The 10,349-nt window shown below is 48.7% G+C and overlaps 1 long non-coding RNA gene across 11 annotated transcripts; it reads left to right on the forward strand.

Annotated features, from left to right (window-relative positions):
• Positions 1–8,657: 8,657 nt before the first annotated feature.
• LOC127927497 (uncharacterized) lies at positions 8,658–10,253 on the forward strand. Of its 11 annotated transcripts, none has more exons than XR_008127806.1 (6): positions 8,665–8,790; positions 9,016–9,287; positions 9,334–9,521; positions 9,568–9,659; positions 9,706–9,831; positions 9,970–10,253. It is a non-coding gene; the product is annotated as an uncharacterized LOC127927497 (long non-coding RNA). The 11 variants fall into 11 exon arrangements; XR_008127807.1 differs by having other exon boundaries at positions 9,568–9,613; XR_008127810.1 differs by having other exon boundaries at positions 9,016–9,147; positions 9,194–9,287; positions 9,334–9,575.
• The last annotated feature ends 96 nt before the right edge of the window (positions 10,254–10,349 follow it).

Here is a 10,349-nt window from a genome sequence, read left to right on the forward strand (position 1 = left end):
GGCTGGACAACGAGAAGCAGGCCAGAAAGACTGTGGAGAAGGACCTGATTGGTCTGAAGAAGGTGATTGACGACACCAACCTGAACCGCATGCAGCTGGAGAGCCAGATCGAGTCTGTGAAGGAAGAGCTCGCCTTCCTCAAGAAGGACCATAAGGATGTAAGGGCACACACTGTTCCCGGAACAGTTTTGAGATTTACCTCATAATGGTTAGGTTTATAGCTGGGAATGGGAGAGATGATCCTAGATGACATGTAAAATCAGATTCTGTGAAACAAGGACTGGAGTTCTAAGGAATTGTGACTATGACATGAGGCCAGGTATCAGCAGGTAGCCAAGTCAAGACAGACGTGTACAGCCATAACAGACAAGACATTTTGGTGACCTTTTCTGCTGCTTTTCAGACACGGTTGGATCCCACCTTGAAGCACTACTTGTGTACTAATTAAAACTCTAAACAATCACAACACAGTCACTATTGGTCACTCTAAAAAGAGTGGATTATGGATGTTGCTTCAATATATCCACATAATTTTCCTGCGTCATGATGCCATCTATTTTGTGAAGTGCACCAGTCCCTCCTGCAGCAAAGCACCCCCACCCCCGTGCTTCATGGTTGGGATGGTGTTCTTCGGCTTGCAAACATCCCCCTTTTCCTCTAAACATATCGATGGTCATTATGGCCAAACAGTTCTATTTTTGTTTCATCAGACCAGAGGACATTTCTCCAAAAAGTACAATTTTTGTCCCCATGTGCAGTTGCAAACCGTAGTCTGGCTTTTTTATGGAGGTTTTGGTGTAGTAGCTTCTTCCTTGTTGAGCGGCCTTTCAGGTTATGTCGATATAGGACTCATTTTATTGTGGATATAGATACTTTTGTACTTGTTTCCTCCAGCATCTTCACAAGATCCTTTGCTGCTGTTCTGAGATTGATTTGCACGTTTCGCACCAAAGTACATTCATCTCTACGAGACAGAATGCATCTCCTTCCTGAGCGGTATGGCGGCTGCGTGGTCCGATGGTGTTTATACTTGCGTACTATTGTTTGTACAGATGAATTTGGTACCTTCAGGCGTTTGGAAATTGCTCCCAATGATGAACCAGACTTGAGGTCTACAATTATTTTCTGAGGTCTTGGCTGATTTTCCCATGTTGTCAAGCAAAAAGGCACTGAGTTTGAAAGTAGGCCTTGAAATACATCCACAGGTACACCTCCAATTGACTCAAATGATGTCAATTAGCATATCAGAAGCTTCTAAAGCCATGACATGGTTGAGGCCAACGCAACTCAGGGTTTTCACAAAAGCACCACTCTCTGCGTGAACGTCTCGCACGTGTCGTGGAGAATTGTCTCAGAAATATAATACTCTTACAAGAACTTGTGAATTCAATATACACTTTAATACAAAGTAGCAAAACTGAGCCCCTCCATGGAAGGACCTTATTACTAACGTAACAGGGCCGAGCCCCTCCATGGAAGGACCTTATTACTAACGTAACAGAGCCGAGCCCCTCCATGGAAGGACCTTATTACTAACATAACAGAGCCGAGCCCCTCCATGGAAGGACCTTATTACTAACGTAACAGAGCCGAGCCCCTCCATGGAAGGACCTTATTACTAACATAACAGAGCCGAGCCCTTCCATGGAAGGACCTTATTACTAACGTAACAGAGCCGAGCCCCTCCATGGAAGGACCTTATTACTAACGTAACAGAGCCGAGCCCCTCCATGGAAGGACCTTATTACTAACGTAACAGAGCCGAGCCCCTCCATGGAAGGACCTTATTACTAACATAACAGAGCCGAGCCCCTCCATGGAAGGACCTTATTACTAACATAACAGAGCCGAGCCCTTCCATGGAAGGACCTTATTACTAACATAACAGAGCTGAGCCCCTCCATGGAAGGACCTTATTACTAACATAACAGAGCTGAGCCCCTCCATGGAAGGACCTTATTACTAACATAACAGAGCCGAGCCCCTCCATGGAAGGACCTTATTACTAACATAACAGAGCCGAGCCCCTCCATGGAAGGACCTTATTACTAACATAACAGAGCTGAGCCCCTCCATGGAAGGACCTTATTACTAACATAACAGAGCCGAGCCCCTCCATGGAAGGACCTTATTACTAACATAACAGAGCCGAGCCCCTCCATGGAAGGACCTTATTACTAACATAACAGAGCTGAGCCCCTCCATGGAAGGACCTTATTACTAACATAACAGAGCCGAGCCCCTCCATGGAAGGACCTTATTACTAACATAACAGAGCCGAGCCCCTCCATGGAAGGACCTTATTACTAACATAACAGGGCTGAGCCCTTCCATGGAAGGACCTTATTACTAACATAACAGAGCCGAGCCCCTCCATGGAAGGACCTTATTACTAACATAACAGAGCCGAGCCCCTCCATGGAAGGACCTTATTACTAACATAACAGAGCCGAGCCCCTCCATGGAAGGACCTTATTACTAACATAACAGGGCTGAGCCCTTCCATGGAAGGACCTTATTACTAACATAACAGGGCTGAGCCCCTCCATGGAAGGACCTTATTACTAACATAACAGAGCCGAGCCCCTCCATGGAAGGACCTTATTACTAACATAACAGAGCCGAGCCCCTCCATGGAAGGACCTTATTACTAACATAACAGGGCTGAGCCCTTCCATGGAAGGACCTTATTACTAACATAACAGAGCTGAGCCCTTCCATGGAAGGACCTTATTACTAACATAACAGAGCCGAGCCCTCCATGGAAGGACCTTATTACTAACATAACAGAGCGAGCCCCTCCATGGAAGGACCTTATTACTAACATAACAGGGCTGAGCCCCTCCATGGAAGGACCTTATTACTAACATAACAGGGCTGAGCCCTTCCATGGAAGGACCTTATTACTAACATAACAGGGCTGAGCCCTTCCATGGAAGGACCTTATTACTAACATAACAGGGCTGAGCCCTTCCATGGAAGGACCTTATTACTAACATAACAGAGCCGAGCCCTTCCATGGAAGGACCTTATTACTAACGTAACAGAGCCGAGCCCTTCCATGGAAGGACCTTATTACTAACGTAACAGAGCCGAGCCCTTCCATGGAAGGACCTTATTACTAACGTAACAGAGCCGAGCCCCTCCATGGAAGGACCTTATTACTAACATAACAGAGCCGAGCCCCTCCATGGAAGGACCTTATTACTAACATAACAGAGCTGAGCCCCTCCATGGAAGGACCTTATTACTAACGTAACAGAGCCGAGCCCCTCCATGGAAGGACCTTATTACTAACATAACAGAGCCGAGCCCCTCCATGGAAGGACCTTATTACTAACGTAACAGAGCCGAGCCCCTCCATGGAAGGACCTTATTACTAACATAACAGGGCTGAGCCCTTCCATGGAAGGACCTTATTACTAACATAACAGAGCCGAGCCCCTCCATGGAAGGACCTTATTACTAACATAACAGGGCTGAGCCCTTCCATGGAAGGACCTTATTACTAACATAACAGGGCTGAGCCCTTCCATGGAAGGACCTTATTACTAACATAACAGGGCTGAGCCCCTCCATGGAAGGACCTTATTACTAACATAACAGGGCTGAGCCCTTCCATGGAAGGACCTTATTACTAACATAACAGGGCTGAGCCCTTCCATGGAAGGACCTTATTACTAACATAACAGAGCTGAGCCCCTCCATGGAAGGACCTTATTACTAACATAACAGAGCCGAGCCCCTCCATGGAAGGACCTTATTACTAACATAACAGGGCTGAGCCCTTCCATGGAAGGACCTTATTACTAACATAACAGGGCTGAGCCCCTCCATGGAAGGACCTTATTACTAACATAACAGGGCTGAGCCCTTCCATGGAAGGACCTTATTACTAACATAACAGGGCTGAGCCCCTCCATGGAAGGACCTTATTACTAACATAACAGGGCTGAGCCCTTCCATGGAAGGACCTTATTACTAACATAACAGGGCTGAGCCCTTCCATGGAAGGACCTTATTACTAACATAACAGAGCTGAGCCCCTCCATGGAAGGACCTTATTACTAACATAACAGGGCTGAGCCCCTCCATGGAAGGACCTTATTACTAACATAACAGGGCTGAGCCCTTCCATGGAAGGACCTTATTACTAACATAACAGGGCTGAGCCCTTCCATGGAAGGACCTTATTACTAACATAACAGAGCTGAGCCCCTCCATGGAAGGACCTTATTACTAACATAACAGGGCTGAGCCCCTCCATGGAAGGACCTTATTACTAACATAACAGGGCTGAGCCCTTCCATGGAAGGACCTTATTACTAACATAACAGGGCTGAGCCCTTCCATGGAAGGACCTTATTACTAACATAACAGGGCTGAGCCCTTCCATGGAAGGACCTTATTACTAACATAACAGAGCTGAGCCCCTCCATGGAAGGACCTTATTACTAACATAACAGGGCTGAGCCCCTCCATGGAAGGACCTTATTACTAACATAACAGGGCTGAGCCCTTCCATGGAAGGACCTTATTACTAACATAACAGGGCTGAGCCCTTCCATGGAAGGACCTTATTACTAACGTAACAGGGCTGAGCCCTTCCATGGAAGGACCTTATTACTAACATAACAGAGCTGAGCCCTTCCATGGAAGGACCTTATTACTAACGTAACAGAGCCGAGCCCTTCCATGGAAGGACCTTATTACTAACGTAACAGAGCCCTCCATGGAAGGACCTTATTACTAACATAAGCCCCTCCATGGAAGGACCTTATTACTAACGTAACAGAGCCGAGCCCCTCCATGGAAGGACCTTATTACTAACGTAACAGAGCCGAGCCCTTCCATGGAAGGACCTTATTACTAACGTAACAGGGCTGAGCCCCTCCATGGAAGGACCTTATTACTAACGTAACAGGGCTGAGCCCTTCCATGGAAGGACCTTATTACTAACGTAACAGAGCCGAGCCCCTCCATGGAAGGACCTTATTACTAACGTAACAGGGCTGAGCCCTTCCATGGAAGGACCTTATTACTAACGTAACAGGGCTGAGCCCTTCCATGGAAGGACCTTATTACTAACGTAACAGGGCTGAGCCCCTCCATGGAAGGACCTTATTACTAACGTAACAGGGCTGAGCCCTTCCATGGAAGGACCTTATTACTAACGTAACAGGGCTGAGCCCTTCCATGGAAGGACCTTATTACTAACGTAACAGGGCTGAGCCCTTCCATGGAAGGACCTTATTACTAACGTAACAGAGCCGAGCCCCTCCATGGAAGGACCTTATTACTAACGTAACAGAGCCGAGCCCCTCCATGGAAGGACCTTATTACTAACGTAACAGAGCCGAGCCCTTCCATGGAAGGACCTTATCACTAACGTAACAGAGCCGAGCCCCTCCATGGAAGGACCTTATTACTAACGTAACAGAGCCGAGCCCCTCCATGGAAGGACCTTATTACTAACGTAACAGAGCCGAGCCCCTCCATGGAAGGACCTTATTACTAACGTAACAGGGCCGAGCCCCTCCATGGAAGGACCTTATTACTAACGTAACAGGGCCGAGCCCCTCCATGGAAGGACCTTATTACTAACGTAACAGAGCCGAGCCCCTCCATGGAAGGACCTTATTACTAACGTAACAGAGCCGAGCCCTTCCATGGAAGGACCTTATTACTAACGTAACAGAGCCGAGCCCCTCCATGGAAGGACCTTATTACTAACGTAACAGAGCCGAGCCCCTCCATGGAAGGACCTTATTACTAACGTAACAGAGCCGAGCCCCTCCATGGAAGGACCTGTTTACTAACGTAACAGAGCCGCCCTCCATGGAAGGACCTTATTACTAACGTAACAGAGCCGAGCCCCTCCATGGAAGGACCTTATTACTAACGTAACAGAGCCGAGCCCCTCCATGGAAGGACCTTATTACTAACGTAACAGAGCCGAGCCCCTCCATGGAAGGACCTTATTACTAACGTAACAGAGCCGAGCCCTTCCATGGAAGGACCTTATTACTAACGTAACAGAGCCGACCTTATTACCCTCCATGGAAGGACCTTATTACTAACGTAACAGAGCCGAGCCCTTCCATGGAAGGACCTTATACTACTAACGTAACAGAGCCGAGCCCCTCCATGGAAGGACCTTATTACTAACGTAACAGAGCCGAGCCCCTCCATGGAAGGACCTTATTACTAACGTAACAGGCTGAGCCCCTCCATGGAAGGACCTTATTACTAACGTAACAGGGCTGAGCCCCTCCATGGAAGGACCTTATTACTAACGTAACAGCCCCTCCATGGAAGCTGAGCCCCTCCATGGAAGGACCTTATTACTAACGTAACAGAGCCGAGCCCCTCCATGGAAGGACCTTATTACTAACGTAACAGAGCCGAGCCCCTCCATGGAAGGACCTTATTACTAACGTAACAGAGCCGAGCCCCTCCATGGAAGGACCTTATTACTAACGTAACAGAGCCGAGCCCCTCCATGGAAGGACCTTATTACTAACGTAACAGAGCCGAGCCCCTCCATGGAAGGACCTTATTACTAACGTAACAGAGCCGAGCCCCTCCATGGAAGGACCTTATTACTAACTAACGCCCTTCCATGGAAACAGAGCTGAGCCCTTCCATGGAAGGACCTTATTACTAACGTAACAGAGCCGAGCCCTTCCATGGAAGGACCTTATTACTAACGTAACAGAGCCGAGCCCTTCCATGGAAGGACCTTATTACTAACGTAACAGAGCCCCTCCATGGAAGGAGCTGAGCCCTCCATGGAAGGACCCTATTACAAACGTAACAGGGCCGAGCCCTTCCATGGAAGGACCTTATTACTAACGTAACAGAGCCGAGCCCCTCCATGGAAGGACCTTATTACTAACGTAACAGAGCCGAGCCCCTCCATGGAAGGACCTTATTACTAACGTAACAGAGCCGAGCCCCTCCATGGAAGGACCCTATTACAAACATAACAGGGCCGAGCCCCTCCATGGAAGGACCCTATTACGAACATAACAGGGCCGAGCCCCTCCATGGAAGGACCCTATCACAAACATAACAGGGCCGAGCCCCTCCATGGAAGGACCCTATCACAAACATAACAGGGCCGAGCCCCTCCATGGAAGGACCCTATCACAAACATAACAGGGCCGAGCCCCTCCATGGAAGGACCCTATCACAAACATAACAGGGCCGAGCCCCTCCATGGAAAGAGACTAAATTCTCATATTACAGAGTCCTGCCTCTATAGGGTTCTGTCTTTGCATAACGTATAGAGTCGCCTCCCTCTATATGAAAATAGCTTCCCTTGACCTTTCTCCATTATTTTCTTCTCATCTCAGAGCTAGTTCACGCCCACTAACGCTCATATCTGCTTTTGGTTAGGTTATAACGATGGTTGAACCCTTTTCACGTCCTAAAAATAATGTATGCATTGCATGCTTATGTTTCACGGGTTAGTCATCAGTTATCTTGCTTCCATCCTTCTTCCTGTATCCTTCTGAACATAGTACGTCCAGCCGTCGTTAATGTACTCTTTCAAAAATAGAGTATAGCCTGGGTGTCATCTTTTCTTAATGTGCATGTCCTTGCTACTTCAGCCTGGCAACTAGACCTATATAATGCTCAGCTCTCCTTAATGGTTCGCTCCAACACACGATACCAGGGAAAACGTCCTGATCATACTCCACCACACACACCACTGGATAAACAGAGCTGTTTTCAGTGAAGCTAAAGTGAAATCAAAGACAACGCAACAGTAAAATGTCATCTCCCATGAATGACAACTACAGTTGCTGAAGTGTAAGATTAGGTTCTTTGTAAAGATGTGTGGCATGACAGAGTTGGCAAGAACACAAGCAAACAGATGTACCATTTCTGCTGTACTGATGATAAAATAAAGTAGCCAGGCCTCTCCACAGTATTACTCCTCACCAGTTTGACAGCTATACATAACATTCCACCAATCCCTCAGTGGTGCCAACTTGTAACGAGTGCAACTTGACTGAACTCTCTCAAATCTCCACCATTGTCATGTTTCCTAGCAACAGGTAAAATTCCATGTTTTTGTTATCGCAAGATAATGGGTTGTCAAGGAGATGCAGCTACCCCTGGAAAAGAAACTCATGGCTGACAATGATCTAAGGAAACGAGGTCTGGAGTTGTAAAGAACGGTATCTAGATGAAACCGCAAAAAACAAACAAGAAAACAACTTTGGTTGATGACGTGAGATGAATTTGTCAAACAAGGACTGAAGTTGTAAAGAATTGTGACTAGGACATGATGGCAGGTATCAACAGGTAGCCTAGCGGTTAGAGAAGCCAGCAACCGGAGGATTGCCAGATCGAATCCCGGGTCTTAAGGGAAAAATCATGCGGGAAGTTAGCTGGCAATGGGAGGGTTGCAGGTATCAAATCCTAGATGCCATCGCCTGCTGTTGCGCCCTTGAACAGGGCACTTAACCCCACAATTGCGCCGTAGTATGGCAGCACCCTTCTCCAACCTGTATGTGTACCTTTTTGTCTTTCGGAGGAGTTGGGATAAAGTGCAAGTCACATTTCTGTTGAACCTTGTACAATTGGACAAATAAAGTAATGTTAATGTGAGATTAAGGTATGTGAAACCACAACACAGAAAATAAGGATTTTTATAAGACTGGTTTATTTTTCCAATGACAATGGTACAGACAACATGGAAGCATAGGGAGGAAGGAAGGAGAAAGAGAGGGGTTCCGAAGTTATGGACACCACCAGGGAGGGAGGGAGCAAGGAGAGGTTCTGATGTTATGGACACCCCCCCAGGGAGGGAGGGAGCAAGGAGGGGTTCTGAAGTTATGGACACCACCAGGGAAGGGAGGGAGCAAGGAGGGGTTCTGAAGTTATGGACACCACAAGGGAGGGATCAAGGAGGGGTTCTGAAGTTATGGACACCACAAGGGAGGGAGCAAGGAGGGGTTCCGAAGTTATGGACACCACCAGGGAGGGAGGGAGCAAGGAGAGGTTCTGATGTTATGGACACCCCCCCAGGGAGGGAGGGAGCAAGGAGGGGTTCTGAAGTTATGGACACCACAAGGGAGGGAGCAAGGAGGGGTTCTGAAGTTATGGACACCACAAGGGAGGGAGCAAGGAGGGGTTCTGAAGTTATGGACACCACACGGGAGGGAGGGAGCAAGGAGAGGTTCTGATGTTATGGACACCCCCCCAGGGAGGGAGGGAGCAAGGAGGGGTTCTGAAGTTATGTACACCCCCAGGGAGGGAGGGAGCAAGGAGGGGTTCTGAAGTTATGGACACCACACGGGAGGGAGGGAGCAAGGAGAGGTTCTGATGTTATGGACACCCCCCCAGGGAGGGAGGGAGCAAGGAGGGGTTCTGAAGTTATGTACACCCCCAGGGAGGGAGGGAGCAAGGAGGGGTTCTGATGTTATGGACACCCCCCCAGGGAGGGAGGGAGCAAGGAGGGGTTCTGGAGTTATGTACACCCCCAGGGAGGGAGGGAGCAAGGAGGGGTTCTGAAGTTATGGACACCACAAGGGAGGGAGGGAGCAAGGAGAGGTTCTGATGTTATGGACACCACAAGGGAGGGAGGGAGCAAGGAGGGGTTCTGAAGTTATGTACACCCCCAGGGAGGGAGGGAGCAAGGAGGGGTTCTGAAGTTATGGACACCACAAGGGAGGGAGGGAGCAAGGAGAGGTTCTGGACACCCCCAGGGAGGGAGGGAGCAAGGAGGGGTTCTGAAGTTATGGACACCACAAGGGAGGGAGCAAGGAGGGGTTCTGAAGTTATGGACACCACAAGGGAGGGAGGGAGCAAGGAGAGGTTCTGATGTTATGGACACCCCCAGGGAGGGAGGGAGCAAGGAGGGGTTCTAATATTATGTACACCCCCAGGGAGGGAGGGAGCAAGGAGGGGTTCTGAAGTTATGGACACCACAAGAGAGGGAGGGAGCAAGGAGAGGTTCTGATGTTATGTACACCCCCAGGGAGGGAGGGAGCAAGGAGGGGTTCTGAAGTTATGGACACCACAAGGGAGGGAGGGAGCAAGGAGAGGTTCTGATGTTATGGACACCCCCAGGGAGGGAGGGAGCAAGGAGGGGTTCTGAAGTTATGGACACCACAAGGGAGGGAGCAAGGAGGGGTTCTGAAGTTATGGACACCACAAGGGAGGGAGCAAGGAGGGGTTCTGAAGTTATGGACACCACACGGGAGGGAGGGAGCAAGGAGGGGTTCTGATGTTATGGACACCCCCAGGGAGGGAGGGAGCAAGGAGGGGTTCTGAAGTTATGGACACCACAAGGGAGGGAGCAAGGAGGGGTTCTGAAGTTATGGACACCACAA

The sequence above is a fragment of the Oncorhynchus keta genome, unplaced genomic scaffold (assembly GCF_023373465.1).
Source record: "Oncorhynchus keta strain PuntledgeMale-10-30-2019 unplaced genomic scaffold, Oket_V2 Un_scaffold_14384_pilon_pilon, whole genome shotgun sequence".
In the NCBI taxonomy this organism is placed as follows: domain Eukaryota; kingdom Metazoa; phylum Chordata; class Actinopteri; order Salmoniformes; family Salmonidae; genus Oncorhynchus; species Oncorhynchus keta.